The sequence below is a fragment of the Perna viridis genome, chromosome 11 (genome assembly GCF_037379345.1).
Source record: "Perna viridis isolate PV_CMFRI_1.1 ecotype Kerala chromosome 11, ASM3737934v1, whole genome shotgun sequence".
In the NCBI taxonomy this organism is placed as follows: domain Eukaryota; kingdom Metazoa; phylum Mollusca; class Bivalvia; order Mytilida; family Mytilidae; genus Perna; species Perna viridis.
In genome coordinates this window covers 37,820,176-37,846,805 of record NC_142455.1, presented here as the reverse complement: position 1 = coordinate 37,846,805, position 26,630 = coordinate 37,820,176, and the positions used below count along the sequence as shown (strand labels likewise).

Sequence of the window (26,630 nt, the reverse complement as noted above, 5' to 3'; positions counted from 1 at the left end):
CTGTAGTAGATGGACTGATTATCCAACCCTCTAAAGGGGTTGATGATGAAAAAGATGAGAATGAATCAGAATGTAGTGATGTGGAGGATGATGCGGATAATAAAATGAATGAAGACGAACTTGACAAACTTTTGTTTTTTATTCTAGAGATTAAAGAAAATAAAAAAATCAACAAAAAATATTTTTTTTGATTCAAATCTCACAAAAAAAATGGTGTTTTTCAAATTCTTTAAAAGTGAAACAAAAAAAGTGTCAGGAGAGTGCTAGAATGCATGATTTGGCTTCATTTACCCCAGAGCTTCTGACTTAAGAGGCCCCAAGACCCCTGGCCGTCCACATTTGTCGGTCCACTTGAAAGTTTTCGATCCAGTCATTTTTTTTAACTGGACCAATGTCCACTGCCTTACTATTTCTAATTTCTTTAACTGCACCTAACAATTTTATTCCATGGACATACGCCTTCCTGAACCTAGACCTTAATTTGAATTATCTCCCTTTAGATTCAAATTTCGTCATGCACTTGGTTTCAGAGGTGTTGTGTTTACAAGGTTTTAAAATGCCAGACCCTTAGTTTGGACTATCTCCTTTTGGCGTCCTCTGACTTATTATATTCCTTCATGCACATCTACACATGATGCCGCACCTTCCCATAAAATTTCATAAACATTTCCCATAAAATCCCAAGAGGGGTTTAGGAGGAGCTGTGCTTACTTAATTTGGATAATATCCCTTTGGAGTCCTCCGACAGCAATTCTACTCCGTCATGTACATCTACATACAATATGCAACGAATCCTATAAAATTTCATCAAAATGCCTTAAGCGTTTAGAAGGAGTTGTGCTTTAAAGACATGTGGAGCTGAAAAAAAAAATGTATCTAACTTATGAAACTTTTGCTCAACCTGGTATAGACAAGTGAATCTGCAAATTGAAAGTCACTATACCTGATGAATATATGAGTATGCTGATATGCAAATATGCATATGGCAAAAAGCATAGCTTGTGATGAAGTTAAATGTAATTAAATGAAATAGCAAAAATACTAATCTAATCAAATTAATTACTCGGATATAAATAATGCCTCTAGAGAAATAAAGTACTTCTCAGGGAACAGCTTGATACGTACGTAGAGGTCAAACCCTGAAATGTTGGAGCAAGCATGGACACATTTGACCAGAACCAGTCGCTTTTTGGCCCTTACTGCAACATGGTTCTAGTTAAACCTGCAAAATCAATCCACAAGTCCCTACATGGAAAATGCATGCTTTTAGTCCCCCTTTTTAGCCTCTAATTCTAATTTCTGGAACGTTCATGTTTTATCACCACAATCAGTCCAAGTCTTGACTATAATGGTAGAAAATATAATGGAACAATATAATAGAAATTCCTATGCTTCCACTCGAATTATTCAGAATAATTCTTTTAAAGAGTAATCAATTGTTTGTTTGTTGGGCTTTAACGTCCGAGCAGCAATATTTCAGCTATATACAGACGATGAACATAAAATGGATGATAAAATGAACATGAAATGAATAAGAAAAAGGATGGGTCAAAAAATAATAGGGTCGACACATTTTGATTACCACTGGAAAAAGGGGGGATGGGTAAGGTCGGGCAATTTAGCCTCCTGTGAAAGAGCGCAAAGATTCCTACCCCTATCGAATACCACACCAGGGTTCTTTAACGTGCGAGGAACGTGGTATCTTTCCCGACACGGTGCACCACTATGGTTTCCGGTCAGATTTTCCGTATTATAGCCTGAAAACCCCAGCATGTAACACGCCAGAGGTACCCCATTCCACCACCTGGGGCACACATCCCAGTTGCTCTGCGGGCAGAGCGCCTAGCCCCCGGTTAGGTTTCTGAGCACTATTTAGTCGCCTTATACGACAAGCTTAGCGCTGCTGCAGGCCTATTCTTTTACCACCCGGACCTGCACGGGGCGAAAGAGTAATCAAGGGACCCAAGGTAATAGCGGTAATCAAAAGAATGTAATCCAGGGACAAAGACCAGACATGGAAACAGACATACACAACAAAGAACATAGAGTAACTAAAAGCATACATACAAAGTAACAAAAACAAAAGAGACTCCATTAAAAACTTGGAGTATGGAACAGGTGCACCGGTAGGGTAAGCGTCCTCTGCTTTTCTAGAAACACCCGCCGAGTTCCTCATAAAAAGTCAAGTCAAGTCAAGTAGACAAACGAGGAAAGGAAAACTATGACCCGTTGAATACATCAGTTTTCATGGTGCTGATGGATACACCATAACGATCAACGAGTTCATGATGACGATCATAAAACATCTGTAGTGATGACTTAAAATAAGAAATTAATTTAGCTGGACATATTATTAATGCCATCATGTCAATTCTGAAATAACTTGTATCTGAATCTATTTCGAAAGAATGACTAGTGGGATTAATCAAGTAATGAAATTGCTCGTTCTTGTTTTTTCTGACCTAGTTAATATATTTTGTTAAGTACACGAAACCTAAATTCTGTATCACAGAACACCCCCTTTTTTAGTTAACAGCTGTCCTCGGTTGTTTAAAAACACAAGAATCCATAAAATCATCAACGTACATGTAATAAATCTATAATAACTACATAAATGACAGCTTAAGGTATGTATACATATATAAGATAAATGTTAAGAACAATTATTATTTTTTTAGTGTGAAGAAGTACAAGTTAACAAGATATATACATAGAATAAACAATATTTGTAATAATGTCACATAGGCAAACAAAAATATATAAATAATAACATACATTGGATGTCGTCAATGAAATTACAACAATTGAACGAGTGTCGATGCAACTGCGTACCATACCACCTACTCGGAGCGTGTTCAGGAATGAACAGACTGCTTGTAGAAGACCACAAATAAAATCAGCGATGACAAGTATGCGCAAGAACGAAATTCGTTGCTTGTGCATGTACAATCAATTACAAGTATATTTTGTATTATGAATAGGAGTATATGAAAAGTATAACATCTATGAATTATACGTAGTCAAAGGCTAGCCATCCATGATGTAGTAAGGAAAGAACGTGTAGAAAGTAATTATCATCCTGGGATAAAAATCAAATATTTAAGTTTTGTTTTTTTTTGGAAATCGTATATCATCTTCTTTAAAATATAATTCATTCACGCTGATGTGATATGAAACAAGACGGACAATTGCAACTCGGAAACACTGTCAGTCTGTAATTAAAAAAATCAACTTGTCTCGAGATATTTTTTTTTAATTTCATGTACGGAATATACTCATCAACAAAGAAGTAGGGCGGCATTTCCATATGTCGACCGAAATCTTTGGCAATGGAAGCATTTGTTAGTAGGATATGAATGAAAGGTAAGTATTCCTTTCCATCTTTGTAGGATAAATATTTCTTTTTAAATCACCCCAAAACAAACTGTAAATCCTCACTAGAAGTGTTTAAGAAACCACAAAATCTGACAATGTCTGCAAGTTCACTGTTATTATTAAATTTAAAATCAAACGAAAAAACTAATTTTAAAGCTAATTTATGTCAGAATGTAAACAGAATGAAAAGACGGATAGATTGAGTACATTGGCGGACTTATCTTTAAGGACATAGTGTCACCATCATTTCCTTTAACATTCATATTATCACTGGAAATATCGGTCGAGTTTTTCTCTGGCTCGTTCCATTGAATCGGATACCTTATACCATTTGTGAGTTGCTACTATATAGGCGAAAAATGGATGGGATAGTTTGGTTCTGATCTTTATAGAATTAAAACATGAAATGTTTTTTTTTTATTGATGGAACACGTATCAAACGACTGGATGTTCTGTCAATAACTATAACATTTGGCCATTCTATACTAAGTCTCGGGCGAAATGATCCTATTAACTGAAAATTGTCGATTGAATCAGGTAGATTAAAATGATAAGAGGTAGTACAAAGCGGGCATTTTAGGAATGACACTAAAACACACTGTTTTCCATCTATAATTTCGAAGCAAATCATGGTCTGGGAGGCAGTCATTTTGATATTATATGCACTTAAAATGCCGATTCCTAATAGTATTAAAAAGGAACTTGCGAACAGTACGTGATCCCATTCAATGTTATCACGAATTATTTGAGCCCATTGATTTATTCGTGGTGCCTCGGTGGTAGGGGAAGTGAAGATAAAAAAATCCTCTGCGCGTAACGGTTTATAAAATGTTAATGCCGCAGCGATAATACGGAATGTGTAAATGAGGTAAACGTAGCAAGTGTGTTAAGAGAGCCCAAGACAAAAGCTACAAATGACAACAAATCATTAAGAGTCGAACAGCTTTTGTTAATATCAATTTCACCTGCTAAGACGGAATATGTAAGGTTGGAATACACATTATTCTTGTTTTTCACTGTTGCGATTATTTTCTTGAGGATCAAATCGTCTCTCTTATCATTAGCTATTAAATCGGCAAATTTATGTTTATAAACTTGGAAGTCAGGGACGTCTACAGAAATAGGGTCATCAAAGGTAGTGTTTACAAGAATGTCTTTCAACTGAGAGGAAAAAAAGAACTCCTGTAAAACTGCTAGATTTACTGGATGGGCCTTCTTAATGGTTGTGTCGTTATGACATGCAGAAACAAAACAGGGAAAATGTGCAACTTCAGTGTACACTTCGCAAATACATGGCAATGTTATAACACAACATTCGCATCCAGGAATAGTATCGTTCACGCCAATGCAAAGGAAAGTAATAGTTGGTATGTGGTAAATCAAAAGTTCATTGCCTGACAATTGTAAGATATTGGGTTTAATGTCCTCTTTAATAAACCTAAAATCACAATTCAGTTTGATTGGGTCACGGTTATCGAAATCAAAATCCAGGACACAATCATTTGTGGTATTATTAATCCGTTGGAAAGTAGGTTTAGAAAGACCAATAAAGCGAGCTGTAAATCTAAAGCCCCAAACTTAATGAAGTAAAACTACTCATAAAAGACGAAAACCGACCTATTTTTTTGAAAAAAAAAAAAAACAAAAACAAAACAAAACAAACAAAACAAAACAAAACGCATGAAAATAAAGATAAAAAGATTATGTCTTTATAACACGAATTACACCCACTTTTAAATCTATTCATTTTCTCTTGTAAATATCTGTAGTTTTTATATGAGCATTCCAAATGGTGAAATTGGTTTTCAACCAAATATTAAGCCCCAGAATTGTAATTTTAGGTAGAAATTAAGACCATGTACTAACTTTCTCCTCAAACTGGCAAACGAACGTACATGATTAAACTAATATGATCCCATGTCATATTTATCATTTATAAGGCATATACACATCCAAATTATATGTCCTGCTGTTATGATTCACTACATGAGGAGAGTTGCATTTACCTGTTTTCAGTTTTATTCCAAGATTTAGTGTCCTTCTTACAATTTTACGAACTACTATTTTATTTTATTATTGTTCAACAACCGCAAGAAGACTTACTTCTATATGCGGGTTTGAAGGCCAATTCTTTTATGTTTTTATCAATTCCGACGAAGGCCGCGATGCAAAAATGTTGCCCTATTATTTGGTATTTTGTTTGTTTTTATTTTGTAGTTTTCCTTTTTAAACGTGCCTATTTTTTATCATCCCCATTTATCTGTGAATTACATACATAGCAGATATTTGTGTTACCCTAAAACAACCCTGTTCACGACACTTTGTTGCTTAATGTACATTACATCTTAATCGTCGATCGGAACGACTGTTTTATTACTTGAGGTGGTAAATTGCCCTTATCAGAACTGTAGCATTCTGTCTTTCCCTGACTAATAAAACAAAATAAAACAACCGAGTTCTTTAAATCGGATCGTGTCTTGGAGTCCAGTAAGTCAAAAGTTTGGTTTAGATAAGGAAGGCTCATGGTGTGCGAGAATGTTTCCTGTATGTCCGTCCACGTTTGTATCTCACACACAATAAGTTTAGTAAAGTTGTTGATTAGTGTGAACATAATTTTAATGTGAAGTTAGGTGAGGTTAACATACTTGTAAATGTATGAAATTCGCATCTGCATATACTCACAGGAAGCACAGTAACTAACGCCACCGACCCTGTGGTTAAGCATAACAACAGCAAGTCAAATTATAAAATAATATATGCAAAAAAAACGCCTGTAGCTTTTCTGGGGGTGGAGGGGGGTGACGAAAATAGGACCAGATCGGTGGCATTCAGTTCTGTAGAAAATAGGGCAAAAGGTTAATGAATTTAGGAGGTGAATACGACTCGTACATGTTCCAAGAATTTAAAGGTTCTTGCAGAAGTGATTTTTCCTCATAAACAAAAGTATATCGTTTTGTGTTTTACTAATACAATATTGTTTACAAGAGTATCCGTTTTTACATAAAGAGGATCAACAGACGCCTTCTTGCTATTGCCCTATTTCATGTAGTTCTTCATTTAAATGTTCAATGTCCAAGACTTTTGAAAACCATGTTTGTTCGATTCTCTATCCATACATATTTATTCTATCAGTCCGATTGTATAAAAGACAGTTCGTTTTGATCAGCACTAGTAATTGATGTACGATTCAAATGTATAGATGATATTTCAGCACAGGTGAGTTACAACGGTGGTCAAAGAGTAATCAAGAGAACCAAGGTTATAGCGGTAATCAAAATAATGTGATCCAGGGACAAAGACAAGACATTGAAAACAGACATACACAACAAAGAACATAAAGTAACTTAAATCATACATACAAAGTAACAAAAGCAAATGAGCAACTCGGACTCCGATTAAAAACTTGCAGCATGGACCAGGTCCACATCTGGATTTTTAAAAGAAATAGTCTCAGGCATCCATATTACCCCTATCCCTCACTTCTTCAATATAAAGATGGTAATTACCTTATTTCTACATCTGAGCTATATGGTTGCAATCATACTTTTTACCATCATTAACGAATATTTGAGTTTGGAAGGAAATAGTAATCAAGGGAACAAAGATTCAACATAAACACAATTTAAAATAAGAAAGTTAATATATTTCATGGTTAGTTAAAAGAAATATCATCCTGTCATTTCGACCTGACTGATGTCATGACTAAATTAAAGTGAATACACTGTGTCAGATGTTAAAACGAATGAGGGAGATGTCCAAAACTGACAACATAACTGAGAGTGAAGCTGTTCAGTCTGAAAACTACTTTTTAGTTACAAATGATGAACATAGCACTGAAAATCCAACAGAAACTATAGCTCTCTGAATTATAAGTTCTCAGCAAAATATGATGTCGGTCATTGGGCGTCAAGTGAGCCGATAGCCATTTTTTAAAGTTCCCAAGAAGTAGATTACATGTATTTTTCATATGAAATAAAATTTGAACCATATCAAGAGTGGGGGATCCAAAGGGGATTTCTAGAGGAGCATAAGAAGAAAGGGGGTTCATGTCTAATACTAATATTTGTTCACTTTTGTCTTGAACAAAACCCCAAAATTATTTCTCTTGTTCCGGCCCCGTGCAGGTCCGGGTGTTAAAACAATAGGCCTGCAGCAGCGCTAAGCTTGTCGTAGGAGGCGACTAAATAGTGCTCGGAAACCTAGCCGGAGGCTAGGCGCTTTGCCCAGAGAGCAACTGGGAAGTGTGCCCCAGGTGGTGGAATGGGGTACCCCTAGCATGACACATGCTGGGTTTGTCAGGCTATAATACAGAAAACCTGACCGCAAACCATAGTGGTGCACCGTGTTGGGAAAGATGTCACGTTCCTCGCACGTTAAAGAACCCTGATGTGGTATTCGATAGGAGTAGGAGCCTTTGCGCTCCGCCACAAGAGGCTAAATTGCTCGACCTTACCCATCCCCTCTTTTTCTAGTGGCAATCAAAATTTGTCGACCATATTATTCTTGTGTCCCATCCTTTTCTTTATTCATTTCATGTTCATTTGATCATCCATTTTATGTTCATCGTCGGAATATAGCTGAAATATTGCTGCTCGGAAGATAAACCCCAACAAACAAACAAATAAAATCCCTCTTGTTCCGTCACTGATCAGGACATGAGAAATACCGTGACTGCTCTTAATAACAGTGGCTTGTCCATCAACGTGTTTACAGCCAGAACTTAATTTTATTTCACCTTTTTTTTAATGAATTACATGATGTCTCTTTTTATAATTGGTATCACATTGGAACATTGTTATCTGAGTTAATTGACTAAAGTGAATTCAATATTTTTGTAGGACAGACATTAAATTATTTATCTGTTAAAAGTACCACTCGTGTTAAGCCTGAATCAGGACTTCCTGAACAAGATGTGTGACAACGGAGGTAATATTGATAACATTACAAATATCATTTATGTACAGAAATCTGAAACATTTCTCTTTCAGACTCTTAAAACCTGCAGTGTGGAAAGTGCTTAGAACTGATATAGAAGGTGAAAATTAGGTATACTTTTATTTACAATGAGTTTGTATTATCAATCAGAAAATGTGACTATGAATAGACAAAACAAGGAAATACATGAAAGGGAACTAAAATGGTTACTAAGGAAAAGATCACAGTGCTCGTGTGATGGACTTAATATCCTTAATAATAGTACCAATGCGAATTTTATTTAATAACATTATTCTAGAGAATGATATACGAAATGATGATTTTCTGAACAGTTTGGTTCCATGACAGTGCTTGATTAAAAAGTATTTCTTGATCCACATTATCAGATACAATTCTCATACATAGAAACAAAATGATAAGCAACACAAACATTGTTAAATATTCATGAGTGATAAAATCAGACTTCCACGTGATGGAAATAAATTGTAACTTGTCTAACAGTCTTACTGGTCACCCACAGAATGAACAATTACCTCAGTCATGAGGTCACCATAGGGGAAACCGTGGTCATATAAATCATTTCATTTTCAACGGTAAATTGTCATACTGAACAAACTCTATTTTTATATTGAACACACGTAATTTTCAATCACTGAAAATTACTTTACAGCCGTTGAAAGCACTGAATTGACTTTAGAGTGGAAAACTGAACACACTTAATGCTTTACTGATAACAATGAACAACATTTGAGTAAAACGCGCTGAATTTGCACTGAATCACTAGATAACTCAGAACATATTTTTGTTTATTAAAATTAGTGTATATTCAGAGCATTTTTGCCGTTTCTTTAAAATTTTGGCTTACGCAGTGTTGCTCATAAAAAGTCATGCCCATTACAGACGCAAGGCGTAAGAAAACAATGACACGTTGAACACACCCGTTTGCATGGTGCTTATGGATACACCGTAACGCTCCGCGAGTTCACCATAATTTTTTCTATAGTGATTATTTCACACTTGTAGTAACATAACCTTGTTACAGCAGCCTAAATGTAAGAAGCTTCCTAAAAATTTGACAATCACTTAAGGTCGGAATATACCGGTTTTTTTAACATTTGTTTGCGGGATAACAAAAATGTAATGGTATGCTAGAGTGATTCCAAAATATCCACAAGTTTATTCGAAAAGTTCTATGAAAAGTTCGACAGAATGATACATCAACTCGTGATTTGACAATATATTTATGTTAAAAGTTTCAACGATTCCCTGTATTTTGAAAAAAAATAAAAAATAAATAAACGGAAAATAACACACGATCATACTTTATTTTTCGCTTGGTCCTATTTTTGGACTCTGTCTCTGAGCTGAAGCATTTTCGCACCACTAAGCATCCGCCAAATTAAGTATCCGCAGAATTTATATTGCATTTTTTTCGGCTTAATATCATTGAATATTACACCCGCCAATTTTTTTTTTTTCAGAAATAAAAGGGGGAAAGGACAATGAAACGAGTAACCTAAGCTTCCAAATTTTAATTGTCGGTCACATAAACATCAGTAATCATTATGGCAAGCAAAGTTAATCAAACCCTGTTATCTATTAGATAACACTGTTATCTATGGGTTCACGGTCCGTTATCTCTAGGTTAAAAGACCGTAACTCACAATATCACCTGTGATCGATAATTAAATTCCGCTGTCTATGGGTAAGCAACCCGTTACCCCACAAATAACGTTTGCTAACCCATAGATAACGGGGAATTAATTATCATTACTGTTTACTATTGATAAATAATTCTAGTTAATTCATTAAAAACACCGTTGTATACCAATTCCTTAACGAAATTTTCGTTATCTATGGGTTAGCATATGCTAACTATAGTATACCGAAGTTAAATCATAGATAACGGAATTAATTTATCGATAACACTTTGGCGTGTTACGTACATTTGGGTAGGACTAAAAGTGCTATTAGTTTTATGTTCGCTGTACGTGTCCGTTGGCGAGGGTGTATATAATTTGTTAACACAAATATCGATCTTTCTATTTTTTTTTTTTTTTTTTTGAAAGATTAAACCATTAAATTTACTGTTGGGAAGGAAGGAAGTTAGAAGTATAGCCAGTGTAAATGTAAAAAAAAAAACATTTCGTGCTTTCCATGGCAATTAGCTACAAGCCAGCACCATTATCTTTGTCTCTATTATTAATATTCCCTACTTGAAACAAAAAAGTCATGATTTGTTCCCAGCCAATTACACAATTGCCCTTATTTCCATTGCCCCACGGCTATCTCCATTATGTAAAATGTTCATCATATCAGATGTGATGCATTCATATTGATCAGGTCTGTTATAAAAAAAAAGATGTACAGAAATGTTTTTCGACTACTTTAAAAAATTCTTGTCCTTTAGTATAAATTTAGGGGGTGCAACCCCTACCTCCCCCCCCCCCGAGTCTAGCGTACGGCATCAATTTTGGACTGAGTCTGAGAAAGTGTTTTTGAATCTGATACTCTCATGCGAAAGTACTGTACTATGTGAGCTCTACAAAAAAATGGCGGAATCCGGAAGAGGGGGTTGTACCCTTATTTAGTTAATTATGAGAGTAATAAATGGACTTGTTGGTCAAACCCCCTACCCCCACTCCCACCCCCCTCGAAAAAAATCATATAGTCTGAAGAATTACTGAGACCAACCGGTCTATATATGTTGCCATTTAACCTGAAGTATCACAAACTAATGTAGTTTACTATTCATCATCTGTGTGGAAAAGACAGAGAAAAAAAAAACATATGAACTTCTTAAGAGTAATAAAAAAAACAAAGACCAGACATGGAAAACAGACATACCCAACAAAGAACATAAAGTAAATCAAATCATACCTACGAAGTAACAAATGCAAATGAGCAACTCGGACACAACTAAAAACTGGGAGCATGGACCAGGTGCATCGGTAGAGTAAGCGTCCTCTAATACCACTAGTGTCGTGGTAGGAATGTATACATTCTTTTACAGATGTGAATATAGAAGTTAGATGTTTTGAAAGAGGTTTGATGGTACATTTTGGAGATTAAGCTATGTAGAGTTGTTTGTGTAGATTCCTTTGGTGTTAAGGAATACAAAGAGTGTGGTAGCAGCAGTATATGTCTTATAACTGCTATAAATTTCCACGTCTACATTTAATAATAAACATTGGATGAAATACGTTTTGCAAACAAAGACAATGTTGTATTGGGCCGTATAAGCTGGTACGATATGTTTGTCCTGGTTAGTGGACAAAGTATTTTTTTTCTACATTGGGCACATTGAAAACTAACGTTGACAGTCATTGATCTATATTTCAAAACTAAAGATCTCACGGCCTGTATCCACTCCGAAAAAGGTTAAAAGGTTTTTGTTTTCTCATTCTCTTAAAAACAAGCACTTTGAAATACAAATTAATCACCTCTTAATAACAAGGTATAGAACACGGTAAACGTGAATACAATTTGAATCACACAATTAGAACGATAACTTTGGACTTAAAAATCAAACCACTAGGCTAATATTAGTGCATGACTCAGTCGGCAAACGTTTTGAATACCAAATGGTGACTAACGATTATGTGAGTGACTATTACAATTTGGAAGTTTGATTTACTAGTTGAATTGCTCTTTCTTTTTATTTGGAGGCTAAGTTCTTACTGCAAAAAGATACCATATTTTGGCGTGGTGTAATTTTCAACGATATTTAACCGAAAAAGTATGCCACAAATTTTGCGGATTCTTAATTTGGCATATACAAAGTGGTGCACTAAGTGCTTAAGCTAAGAGTAAATGTATGGCGAGTTTAAGCAGACCGCTAAAAAGGCGCCAAGTTAATAACCTTTCGAAAACTTCCCGCTTTATGGTAACAAGGAAATAAATACTTGCGTTTATATCGATATTTTCATTGACTCTAAAGAGATATATAAACAATTAAGCTTTTGCTTTAAATTCATCCATACAGAAATAAAATAGCAATGGATGCTTTAGTGACATATATTGTATACAGTAAATTGGATGTAAATCTGTTCTTTTAAATGTGTTTCATATGATATTATTATACATATGCCACCGACATGACAACCGGGGTTGTACTTAAGTGCATTGGATACATTTCAATTCACCTCAATAATGAAAAATATTTCAGATTCAATTCACAATTCTAAACCAGATATTTAAAAAAAAACAAAATAAATTTAAAGGGACATGATATAATCAGACTTTGGACAAATGGATAAAAGAAACACACGATGACAACAACAAAGAAGAACTATCATATTTCAAATAATAAAGGGTGGAACATATCAGATAAAACTCAAAGTGTCAGTGTTCAGATCTACAGATACCACTTCAGGTAACGTTATAGGGGTATTTTATAATCAAACAACGGATACACTCTGTGACAGGAGCATTAAGAGATTATATCGTTTTCCACATGATAAAAGCTAGGTATATCTTTTGATCAATGTTCACTTTAACGGATTCTTATTGTCGTTTTAATCCTTTGATTTTTTTACCAAGCGGTCAAATTATGTCTCTCTCCCGGAGGTTAACAAAGCAATCTGAAACTTATTATAGCTTTTTGAGATGTTCAAGGATCTTCAATTACCTGAGTACGAAATTATCAAAACAAAGAATTAAAATACTCTTGGTGACACAAGAAATTTGCTGTATTCACTGTAATTATCTGTGTTATCAGAGTATGTAAATGGTCACCATGTTATACCATCTCAAAATATTGAAGTAAAACTGTTATTGAAATCTTATAATAACCCTACTAAAAAGTCATTGATATTCATTTATTTTGCTTTATCTTGTTTAATCCTGTCTGTTCAAACTGGGAGCATGGACCAGGTGTACCGGTACGGAAAGGTGGTATAGCTGCTTAAACACATCAACTTTGTCGAAAACGTTTCAAATATCACATGAGGACGATTATGTGAGCGACAACAACAATTTGGAAGTTTGGATTACTCGTTGAAATGTCCTCCTCCTTTTATTTGGGGGCTAAGTTTCAGAAAGATACCATATTTTGGCAGGGTTTAACATTTAACGATATTAAACCAAAGAAAGTAAGCCACATATTTTGCGGACACTTAATTTAGCAGAGGCAAAGAGATGCACTAAGAGTACATCGTTGAGATAGCCCCCCGAACACTCAACCCTCCCCCAGTTCATCTTTCAAGTACCCTTATGCCTTCCATTCACGATATTTTTTTTGGTCGCAAAAAAAAAAACTAAAGCAGTTTTGTAATTTGTGGCTACTTTTTTATATATCGCTGAGATATGTATCATCATATAGCCCAATGTCTCAGCTTTACAACAATACCAGGAAAGCTGTGGTAACACTAAGAATTTTGCGGTAAAATGAAAAAAAAATACATCCCTACCCCACCGAAAAATAGCTTTAATCAACATATTTTCCAATGTCAAACCCCTAGAGTGTCAATGTTTCAGTGAAAAAAATGGCTTATTTGAAATTTTCTGTTTAGTATTATCGGAACTGATATTTCTGTTGTCTTTTGATGGATTTTGTCAATTTTCCTAGTCAAAATTCATAAAAAAAAAAAAAAAACGCAAAAATTGGATTTTCGATTTTTTGGTCAAAAGTCATATCAATTCGACTCTACAAGTTATTGCTCTACAAAAACGTACACATGTACAATCTGGAAATTCCTGTTGCACTGCAGTAAAACAATTTAAGATTGTTTTTTATATAAAGCACTGAAAACCGATAACAAGAGTAATCAAGGGAACTAAGGTTATAGCGGTAATCAAAAGAATGTAATCCAGGGACAAAGACCAGACATGGCAAACAGACACACACAAAAAAGAACATAAAGTAACTAAAACCATACATACAAAGTAACAAAAGTAAATGAGCAACTAGGACTCCACTAAAAACTGGGAGTATGGACCAGGTGCACCGGTAAGGTAAGCGTCCTCTGCTTTTCTATAAACACCCGCCGAGTTGCTCATAAAAAGTCATACATCATAACGATCCACGAGTTCATGATGACGACCATAAAACTTCTGTAGTGATGACTTCAATATTGCAACAACATAACTCTGTTCCTGAAGCCTATTTGTTAGACTTCTAGCGTGATACAAAAAAGTCTGCGTAGTTTCGGCAAGCTCTGGCATAACGTATGAGTTGTGATATGAACATTCCATACGCAGGAGCCGAATGTTGCCACAGACGAAAGGAAAGTTGACAATTCTGAATGAAAAGTCATCACGTTTGTCGTAAAGTTTGGTCAATAGTGTTCCTATACCATCGATTTCTAAGTGTAGGTCAAGATATGAGGCTGACTTCACAGTGTCTGTAGTGTCCTTTATCTCAAGTTCTTTTGGGTAGATGCGATGTATCAAATGCCCCGAATTAGGATTGTTTAAATATAATACGTCCTCTATATAGCGGAAACTGAGATTGAAGGATCTAGCCAAACGGTATTCTTTCTTTCTGATCAATTCAGCTATAAAGTCAGCCTCATAAGAGTGAAGAAATAGGTCAGCAAATAAAGGAGCACAAATTAATTCCATTGGAATGCCGACGGTTTGTTGAAAAACACGTCCACCACACTGTTCAAATATGTTGTCGATTAAAAATTCCAGCATTTTGTAAACATCTTCCTCTGTATATTTCAAAGATGATTTGGAATTATTTCTTAGGAAGTATGAGGAATCTCTACCAAGAAGATATAAACAAAACATCATTTAACGAGAACAAATCGGTTTCCCTTTTTTATGTGATACAAATTTTCATATATCTCTCTATGTTGCTTCATTTAGGACTCAATAATATCCTTATCATAATTTCACGTTAGTAATTGAAGTGCCTTAGTTCTGTAATGTTAATTGGTTCATTTTTTAAGATAAACATATATTTCTGATAAAATGCCGACAGTTTTTTTTAGATTTAAAAAAAAAATCTAGAATAAAGTATCCTCGGTCGAGCTATTCTGTAATAAAGATACAATGCCGTTGATTCGTAGAAAAGAAACCACGAGATTGCATGAAGGGCGGGTGATTTCTTTTTACGAGTCAATAGCATTTCATTGTTTCTGTTACTTAAACTATTGTTTTTACGTTCCCGAATTAATCTGTCTTGACTTCCAATTAAGTCTTTTGTGTAACTGGGTTTTTCATTGAGGGTAAATATTGGATTGATATATTTTCCAAAGTATTGTTTTCGTTCTTTCTTTTAAAAACATTTCAAGTGGAACTCTGACTCACAGCAGCTTTGATCGTATCAAAATGTCAGCATGCGAATAGCTGATGATACGGAATTCCGAAGAGATGACCTCGCTCTATAGCCAGGTCGTCAATTTGACTTTTTCTCGACTTCCAATCGGTATTTTCGTCATAATGCTATTTGCCGATGAAAAATCTAAAAGGTGTGTAGCAAATTGTTTCTTATTTAGAAACAAAATATTCATATCTATTAGTCCATGGGCTGGGAGGGTCCACCGTGCAACCCCCCCCCCCGCCCACCACACACACTCATTAACCTCCTGATGATATTAGGTACATTTACACCCCCATTACCGAATCATATTGTCGCCAAAGAATACTCTCGTATTCTTCTTCAAGTATAAGTCTTTATTTGTACCCCATTTGGTCAGAAAGCCGAGATTTGTGTAATCAGTTGTTTAAATAGTATCTTAGCTTCATAATGAGCCCAAGAACTAAATATTTGAACTTTTCCATGCCTAGTTAGATGGAAAATTGCCTCCCCTACCAATGAAATAATACTTCAACATGACCTAAAATGTTAATTTTTGACTTATAATCGATGTAAAAAAAAAACAAATTGGGTATTGGTGTTTTGATTATCGATGTATATATCACACCTTCTTATTTCAGGTACGTATTTTGCAGTTTCAATGTGACAAGTTTTTTCATAAAAAAGGGGAATTTCCGGATTTACATATTTTCGTCAATTTCACCTATAATCAGCAATTTAAGAAAAATATCGTAGTTCAAACAAGCTTTTTATATTTAAAAAAAACTGTTATATAGTGTCTTAGCTTTCTAATGAACCCAAGTGATGTTTGAACTTTTCCAAAACCAAATAGGTGACAATAATAAGTTTAATTAAAATTTTATATTTTCTTTCATTTTAACCTGTAAAGGTCATTTTTTGTCAAGTACCTTACTTCAAACAAGCTTTTGTATATTCAATCACATTTATTTAGCATCTTACCATTCTATTGAATCAACGCAATGCACAATTGAGCGTATTCTAGACCATTTGGGCGAATGGTACTCCCTACCCACTAAACTCTGCCCAAATGTGAAAGAAAATGAGCGTTTATTGCATACACGAGATGTACACAGTGTCTATCTGGCATTTACTATTCAGATGTTTTTGTATCAACCATATTGACAAATATGCTTTTATTGTCCCGAAGACGACAAAATATTAAAAAAAGAGAAATTTAAGAGTAAAACAAAGTATCACGCATTTTAGAAAGAAATTTGTATGTTTTTGTTGTTTAAAATATTAAATTTTCAACATGATTTGATTTTGTGATTTTTAGCATCATTTTTACATATGAGGTTTTGAAGAATTAACTACAATGAATGATTGGCATACATGTAACCAGCACCATTTGAAAAGTGATCATGGACATTTTAGTGGGTATGGGTGCCATTATTGCGCCTCAATAACCTGGAATACGCTAATATATGCATTGCCTTGCTCAGAAAGCTTAGAGGCTAAAAACCACTAATTCCACTTCCCATAGGCTTTTATGCTAATTTTCTTAATATTCAATGGATTCTCTGGACTTTACCTTAACTTTAACCTGCAGAGGACTATATATCAGCATGATTCTACATATGTCAGCTCACAATCCTCAGAATGGCATGTGGGGTTAGCAGACTTGCAGTGCAGTACTGTTCACCGGAAGTGAAGTGTCTATAAATAGCATGGGAAATCCCAGTGTTTTCACAAGATAGGGGTATATTTAGAAATCATTATGGAGATTAGACTTCACATCACAAGATGCAAAATGCATCTATAAAATGTACAGAAATGTTTTTCCTTTCAGAAACTGTTTAAATGTTTCAAATGAGATGAGAACTTTTTTCACAGCACTATGAGGAACAGGGGTAATTTCTGCGTAGGACTATTTTTGCGTACGTTCCAAATGCTCATTGGTTGAATTGGTGGTCTGTAACCTAGATGCTACATAGATTTGTTTGAATATGCAAAAGCTTGTTTGAAATAATGTACTTGAAAAAAATGGATATTACAAGTGATATGGAAGAGAAAAGGAAATACCTGAAATGAGCAGGTGTGTTGAATATATCGATAATCAAAAAACTTGTTTTTTGTACATCGATTATATGCTAAAATTAACATTTGTGTTCATGTTGAGGTTTTTTTTCACGGTTCGGGGTGGCAATTTTTCACCTATTTGGAATATGAAAAGTTCAAATATTTATTACTTGGGCTCATTAGAAAGCTGAAACACTATATAATTGTATTCATATATACGAAACCTTGTTTTAAGTACCGTTTTCGGAAAAAAAAATTGCCAACTATAAGTGAAATGGGCGAAAATAAGAAATACCGGAAATTTCCCTTTTTATAATAAACTTATTATTGTCATATTGAAAGTAAAAAAGAATAAGCGCTTGAAATCAGAGGGTATGTTGGATATAACGAGAGTTAAAATAGAAGTACCCAACATGTCTATTCTACACAGTTAATATGCCGAAAATCAACATTTTAGTTCATGTTGAGGTATTTTTTTCCATGGGTAGAGGTGGCAATTTGTCACCTAACTTGATTAGGAAAAGTATCTTTTCTCTGGGCTCATTTTGAAGCTAAGACAAAATATTAATGCAATTTATTCACACAAACGTGATCTATGATTTTCTTTAAAAAAAGAAAGGAAATGAAGTGGTATAGAAGAAATTAAGAAATTCTGAAAATTCCACTTTTTACGATTTTATTGTCAATGTACCCCCCCCCCCCCAAAAAAAAAAAAAAAAAAAAAAAAATCTAAGCGTCTTAATTTATTGAATATAGTACGTCAATTTCTTTATTATTAATAAAGGAAATGTGAGTTTTACGGTGTCGGTATTCTGTGAATGAGAATTATGTTTGATACTGAGGCTAATTTTCTAGAAATTGGGGTAACATTTTTCACATTTTTCGTTCTTGAAAAATAGTTTTCAATGTATAATGTTGAAAATTAAATCATCTATCGAACGATAGATAGCTTCTTATGTGTAAATGAGTGAATTGTGTCCTTTCCATATGAAAGTCTTATGGTATACGGTATTAATTCTGGTCGGCCGATTGTTCTATCATCAACAGGAATTCGAGTTTTATGGAAAATGTATACACATAAATATACAAGAAGTCGTAAAGTTCTTGCTTTCCCATTTTGACTTCAACAGTTGGATTTCAAACACCGCAAACGGGAGACAGAGAGTTAAGACGTTTTCTGAGCATTTTTTTTTTAATTTACAATGAATAAAAAATATCATCGTTTCTCTCGAAAGAGTAATCATGGGAACCAAGGTTATAGCAGTAATCAAAATAATGTAATCCATGGACCAGACATGGAAAACAGAAATACACAATAAAGAACATAAAGTAACTAAAATCAAACACAAAGTACAAAAGCAAATGAGCAAATCGGACTCCACTAAAAACTGAGAGCATGGACTAGGTGCACCAGTAGGGTAAGCGTCCTCTGCTTTCCTAGGAATACCCACCGATTTACTCATAAAAAGTCAAATCCGGGGTAGACAAAAGAGGAAAGGAAAACGGTCATAATTTTATCCTTTTCGAATAAGCCTTAGTTACTGCCTAAATTATTTTCTATTACTTGTTTTCCTATTCAAATGCAGTATGATCGTGTGCTATTGTTCGTTTATTTATATTTTGATATTGATTTTTTTTTTTCAAAATACAGGGAATCGTTGAAACTTTTGACATAAATATATTGTGATATCACGAGTTGATGTATCATTCTGTCGAACTTTTCATACGAACTTTTCGAATAAACTTCTGGATAATTTGCAATCACTCTAGCATACAGTTACATTTTTGTTATCAGACAAACAAATGTTCAAGAATTCTGTATATTCCGACCTTAAGTGATTGTCAAATTTTGAGGAGGCGTCTTACATTTAGGGCTCTGTAAGAGGGTTATGTTTCTACAAGATTGAATAATCACTATAGAAAATTTATGGTTGTCATCGTGAACTCGAGGAGCGTTGCGGTGTATCAATAAGCACCATGCAAACTGATTTGTTCATCTTGTCATTGTTTTCCTTTCGTCTTTTGTCTGTAATGGGCATGACTTGCAACAACTCTGCATAAGCCAACATTTTACGGAAACGGCAAAAATGCTCTGAATATATACTTATTTTATGAACACAAATATGTTCCGTGTTATCTAGTGATTCAGTGCAAATTCAGTGCGTTTTATTCAAATGTTGTTCATTGTTATCAGTAAAGCGTTTAGTATGTTCAGATTTCCACTTGAAAGTCAATACAGTGCGTTCAGTAGCTGTAAAGTAATTTTCAGTGATTGACAATTACGTGTGTTAAAAAAATAGAGTTTGTTCAGTATGATACAGTTTACAGTTGAAAATTAGATGATTTATATGGCCAAGGTTTCCCCTATGGTGACCCCATGACTGAGATAGTTGGCCATTTTGTTGGTTGACCAATAAGAACAGTTACAATTGATCTCCATCAAGATTTAATTACAGGTGAATTTTTAACATGTTTTGTGTTGCTTATCATTTTATTTCTATGTATGAAAATTGTATCTGACAATGTGACTCAAGGAACATATTTGAGCGTACGTGTGGCTTCATTTTTGTGCCGGATTCTTCAAACTTTAATTGTCTTTGGATGACGCTGTTTGTAAACATATGTTAAATTACATGTACTATGTTGTGAAATTTGACGATAGATGCATGGGTTCGGTATACAGTGCCATTTTTTCATGATTTTATTTGTATTAGTGATGTTGTAGCACGAGAAATACGTTATGCCTGTTATGTAATAGTTGCTGTCGCTTCATGTGAAGAAGTTATATTTAGACTGCATGTGTGCGAAATATATCTCTTCCGGAAATATGCATTAGGAACTTGGTTTATCAAGTTGCAATTATAGGACATAACAACATACGTAGATTGGGAAATTTTGGTCGTTACTCCACTTATCATTCTAATTTAAGACTTTATCATACTGCATTCGATATTCACTTTGATTGCCAAGGAGGCCTTACTTGTTAATTCACAAGCGACTGTTCATTCAAATTGGTGACCACGATCTCTCGCTTAATCCAGTAAATGAGGTGGTCAACAGTTTCATTGCTTTTGCTTTTTCTAACTATTCACACTTCTGATTGGGTTTAATATAGTTATTATTGGTGAACTTTTCCCTCGAGTTGATGGACCTCGTGTTGTAGTTTATTATAACCAGAGTGTAATATAAGCCAGGATCGGATCCAGGATTCAAGCTTGTGGCGGGGGTGGGGGGATGGAGGCGTTAATTGAATCAAATGCCGTGCAAAGCGAGACAAACAATATTAAAGGGTGAAACTTTTCTACAAATTTAGGGGGCGTACGCCCGACTCGCCAGTCCTTGGATCCGCATCTGTAAACAAATATTTGCCTTAAAGCTATCATTGTTACCGAGAACCTAGACCTATAGAATGTGGTGTGGTGATTTTAATTATTTATCTTCACTTGAGAATGACTCTTGGGCAGTAACAGTGACACTAGGTCAATTTTCTGTACAAAATCGTTTGAATTAATTTAAGTCAAAAGAATCACTGTCCTTCTTGGATTGGAATGAGGCCTTTTACATTTATTTTTTTTATCTTTATGGCATATATTTTAAAAAAAACCATTTCCAATGGAAGTCTAAAATTAACTCAAGTATCATTCGGAAAGTAGTTGAGTCACGCTAAAACGACGCTTTCCATTATTATGATGAGTCCTTCCGAGGCTTGCGAAATGAGCATCAACAACCATGGCAAAAAGTGGTAAATGAAATATACAAGAAGGCTATGTATATGAAGTCTTCCGAAGCCCCTTCAAAACAGGGAAACCCATCCATATCCCAGAAAAATCAGCCCTTCCTTGGTATCTCAAGACATGGGACATGCCATGTTTACAACACATATGGGATTTGTGTCAAAAAAAAACCAAAAAAAAAACTGCAATTACGCCCATAGAGGACTACGTCTTGCCTCAAAATGCAGCAGAGTTGCTGGATCAGAGATCAAGGACAAAGATTGACAACCCTTCTCAAGTATTGATTTGCAAGGATATGCTGTATTGATAACAAGATTAGGAATTGTGGATGATCAAGAAAAGCAACAACAACAAAAAAAAAATACCCAGCCATATCCAACTCAGACATTGTTTGTGAAAAATAGCTAAAAATCTTTGAAACAGAGTATTGTGGGCCCTTTCTTAAACCCCTTTCCACACACATATAGTGTTCCTGGACAATTTCAGCTTATTCGTGATCTTTCCTTTCCCAGAAATAGTTCAGTATACGTCTTAATTTCCAAAGAGAACTGTACAGTTCAATATGACAGTGTTGATGTAGTTGTCAATCTTGTACAACATCATGGCCGCTTTGAGTAAACTCGCAAAATGTGATATAGAGGATGTTTTTCGCGGAATCCCAGCCAATTATCATTTACTTGGAATAATTTCAATAAATGCTTGCCAATGGGGCAAAAAGTAGCTGCCAAAATATTAATATTATTCATGTGCGTAACAGTTGGCTGTGGAGACAAAATATTATGCTGCTGGAGTGTCACTTTTCATCACTAGTAGCATATTTGTTTACTGAATCGGTCATGTCCTACTTAACATCTACTGAAAACTCTTAACAATACGTTAAAAAGTTTCTATATTTTCAGTAGCGATTCAGTGCACATTAAATATCTGTGGTTAAGAGTTGTCAAGAGTAATTTCAGTAAATCCATTAGCGTCACTCAAATCAATTTAGTAGTGTTAAGAGTACGCTAAGAGTGTTCAGTATTTCCTGTCAAGGGAAAACACGTGCATATCTAGTATTGTTAGGTAAACAAGTTACCTCCTGTCAATTAGATTTATTTTTAAGTGCAAATTTAAAGTGTAGTTACTAAGATTTTTTAACAAGCTTGACTACCACTTTCATGTATCGCACGGCCAGTCTAGTTGTGTGGGCTTAAACAATTATTTTTCTTGCCTTTATATTAAGAGAAAAAAATAAAGAAACTGATAATTAAATAAATAAAGGAGCATTTCTTATTATTAATGAGTAATGAAATGTTAAACAGTTTGGCCAATAACTCATACAGCGTTGAGCATACTGAATGAAGCCCTTACTTTTCTTGTAGAGTTCCTTGTCCTAAACAACTTTACATTACCCCTCTATCTCTTATGGTTTTTTGTTGGCCAAGTACCATACAAACATTAGGCATTTTTCAGTTTTTCTTTTTCTATATCGTTTTTTCCTATAGATAAAAAAAAAAAAAAAAAAACGAACAAAAAAACAAATATGTGTTAAGGGAGATAACTCAAGGCGCGTTAAGGTCCAACTAACCACTTCCGGGTTGAACGGCCACCCCCCCCCCCTTATATAGTACCAAAAACTCACTGTGTGTATTATGGTTAAAAGTAGTCAAACTGAAGCTTAGAATAAGTACTTTAAAATCATATATATATATATATGTATATATATATATAATTAACTACAATATTGTATGAATATTGTTTACATGTGTGAGTAATTTGCCTCCATGCTGTCAGCTAGCAGAAAAGGTAACATTGTGTATTTTCAGTTTTATTTATTCAAATAAATTTTGTGAAGAATTTGTACAGTCATTGTACCATTAGCATACTAATTTTGGAAACCTTATTTTTCAAGCTTCGCAATGGTATGCAAATTTAGATGTAATTTGTCCTGGGAATCAACAATGAAAATTACTTTCTCAACATGTAAAGTAATGTAAACGCTAGAAGTGTTCAGTGAGACCTAAATTTATATTTCCCAGCAATTCCGTTACGCATAGTTCTAGTCTAAAGTGTCGTAATAATGTGTCGCATACTCTTTCTGCCAAATCCACTTTAAGAAGTTACGAAATAAATAATAATAATAATCAAAGGAATTACAGTACCTGAACCGATCCGTGCAACAAAAATTTCAATCGGTCATGGATTAGTTTACTGTTCGTCATCGATCCGTCAAACCAATCCATTAAACCGCTGATCTCATCACGTGACCATGGAGCAGTCACTGTATTTTACGGTTTGTATTGTTTTCTTCGTCAATTTTACGCATATTTACATAATGTAATAGATTTAAACATCAATTTATATTTTTATTTTACATTTATTTCAACAAAACTGTGATCAGATCGGTCACCGGTCATTGATCCGTCAACGATCAATCAGTCAACGGTCATCGATCCGTTAAATTGTTGCGCGGATCGGTTCAAGGACTGTACAGTAAGGTACATGAGCTGGTTTTCGAGGCGGTGTTGCCATAGATATCACAGTGGTACGAGTTCAAGTCCCGCGGAAGGAATGATCACATTGATACAAAAAAAAGATAATAGAAACTTATAGAATGGTCTGTAAAATTTCCAACGATCTTAGAACTGTCAAATTTGCGAATCAAATTGTTGGTCGTTCCCTCCGCGAGACTCGAACTTGAACCGCTGTGACATCTTTGGCAACACCGTCTGCACTAAGTCCAGCACCCTAGACCACTCGGCCAGCCAGGCTATATAAATACAGCTTTCGCGGACCGGGTCATTCCTCCTCGTATGATTAATCTAGGGTTGTAACTTTGTACCGATATATGGTAGTACGGGACAGTCTATTCATGTGTTATTATGTAGGATAGAGGATGAAATTTGACACAGCAAATCAATATTATACAACGTCTCTCTATTCGCCAATCAAAGTGATACAGTGATACAGGAAAGATCATATAAGTATAGAAGGGTCTATAACTTCAAAGTTTACTCTATAGATTAATATATTTTGACAAGATTGTCACCATGGTCATGAGTTTTGTTTATATGTAATGTATATTCCATTGTAAATACTTCTTAGACCTGAGTAGTACTGGATAACACTAAATTCCAATCGATGGTTGGATTTCGTGCAAGAACATCGGTTACATTAATTACTCACTGGAAAGTGCCGTAGAGACTTTAAAATCTTTGGATTGCTTGACAATACAATGGATAAAATAAAAAATATAGACAAAAATTTTTTAGATGCAAACCAAGGGCCAGTTTTAAGGCTTATATTGGTGTTCCGGAGGACATTTAGGCATTACATCGGGCTTTGGGGATAAGTGGAAAAATATCATCCCCGGATATTTCAATTGGAGTTTCCTAGGTCTGTACTGGTCGATGTGAGTGGTTTTTTATATCCAAATGTATGATGTGGTCCAAGCTACAGCCAACCACATCAGTGCAAACATGTAAGGAACCCTGTGGAATCAATAAAGCTCAGTAGCCATAAGGGTGGTAGTAGGACAACCATCTTTCATTCGGAGCAAAATATAACAATTAAAGTAAAGTGTGAATATTTTTGTTATTTTTCAAATATATCAGATTATTAAAATTGCGTGTATTTTGTAAAGGAAACTCTGGTCAATAATGCAAAAATTTAGAATAGAGAAAGAAAATGTGGAATAGTGTCATACATATATTACATTTAAAAAAAAACTAATACAGTTTTGTAATTTATCTTTCAAGATATTTACATTCTTGGATTACATTGTTTGATTACCGCTGTAACCTTGGATTCCTTGATTACTCTTACATCAATTCAAGAATTTTATGCCATAGCAATAATAAAACATCGGATGAGGGTTTTGCCCCCCCCCCTCCAATTTCTTGGGGCCGAAATTGGCGCCTCCTCCAACTTAAGCCCGTAGTAACGGCCATGCAATCAATCTTCAAAAAGAGAGGACAGTCTTCAACTTGGACAATGATAAAATTATGAAAAAGAAATCCTGCCATTATTTTCATAGAAATTATAAAATATGAATTTATATTTATTATGATTAATTTGAAACCAAGTAATTTGAACTTTTTTACATTCTAAATAAGTTATTTATTTAGAAATTACCATATGAATGTCTCACAAATATTGGCATAATACAATTTGGTTTAAGATGGTATTACAAGATTTTTTTTCACTATCTATGAATGTTTTAAGACAAACTTTATGACATAAGGTACGATGATACATTTTAGGGAAAATTACCCCTCTTTAATTTCATATACTACATTTTCCAAAATGATAAACTAATACTGATGGACTCACGATATACATGTAGAAGACACTATTCTCTATTGATATATTTTAATGCACTCGATAGTTGGTGCTGTCTTTGCTTACCTTGTTTTGTTAAATTAATATTCTTTCTATACCACTATGGTAGAGTCACCAATTTCTACTTAAATCTCAAAAAACTATTGGAAAATTATTTGGGCTTTCGTTTTTCAATTTGAAGATCTCTACATTGGATCAAAGCTGACCGAAGACTTCTTATTATAGTTAATGCCCTGTAAGGTGAACAATAACGTTTATTTATTAAGGTTCTTGTTTTTTTTTCTGTTTTCAGTCAATATTCTGAAAGAGTAGTAAGGGGAACCAAGGTTATAGCGGTAATCAAAAGAATGCAATCCAGGGACAAAGACCAGGCATGGAAAACAGACATACACAACAAATACAATAAAGTAACTAAAATCATACATACAAAGTAACATAAGCAAATGACCAATTCGGCCTCCACTAAAAACTGGGAGCATGGACCAGGTGCACCGGTAGAGCAAGGTAATTTTCTTTTCTAGAAACACCCGCCGAGTTGTTCACAAAAAATCAAGTCTGGGTAGACAAACCAGAAACCGGATACTACAGACACTATGAAGTCAGCCTCATATCTTGACCTACACATCGAAATCGATGGTAAAGGAAAACCATTGACCAAACTTTACGAAAATCGTGATGACTTTTAATTCAGAATTGTCAACTTTCCTTTCATCTGTGGCAACATCCCTTCGGCTCCTGCGTATAAAGTGTTCATATCACAACTCATAGGTTATGCTAGAGCTTGCCAAACTACGCAGACTTTTTGTCTCGCGCAAGAACTCTTACAACAGGGTTATGTTGCTACAATATTGAAGTCATCACTACATACGTTTTATGGTCGTCATCATGAACTCGTGGATCGTTATGGTGTATTCATCAGCACCATGAAAACCGATTTATTAAACGGGTCTCAGTTTTCC

At 34.7% G+C, this 26,630-nt stretch overlaps 1 long non-coding RNA gene across 2 annotated transcripts in view; it reads left to right on the top strand.

Annotated features, from left to right (window-relative positions):
- The window catches only part of LOC148603973 (uncharacterized), a 137,520-nt gene that overhangs the window by 26,309 nt on the left and 84,581 nt on the right, over nt 1–26,630 (top strand). Inside the window, exon 19 of one of the 2 annotated variants that reach the window (XR_015916934.1) lies at nt 7–319. The exons of the other annotated variant lie outside the window; for it this stretch is intronic. This is a non-coding gene — a long non-coding RNA (uncharacterized LOC148603973). Of the gene's footprint in view, nt 1–6; nt 320–26,630 lie in introns of those variants that run through there. 2 annotated transcript variants of the gene reach the window in all.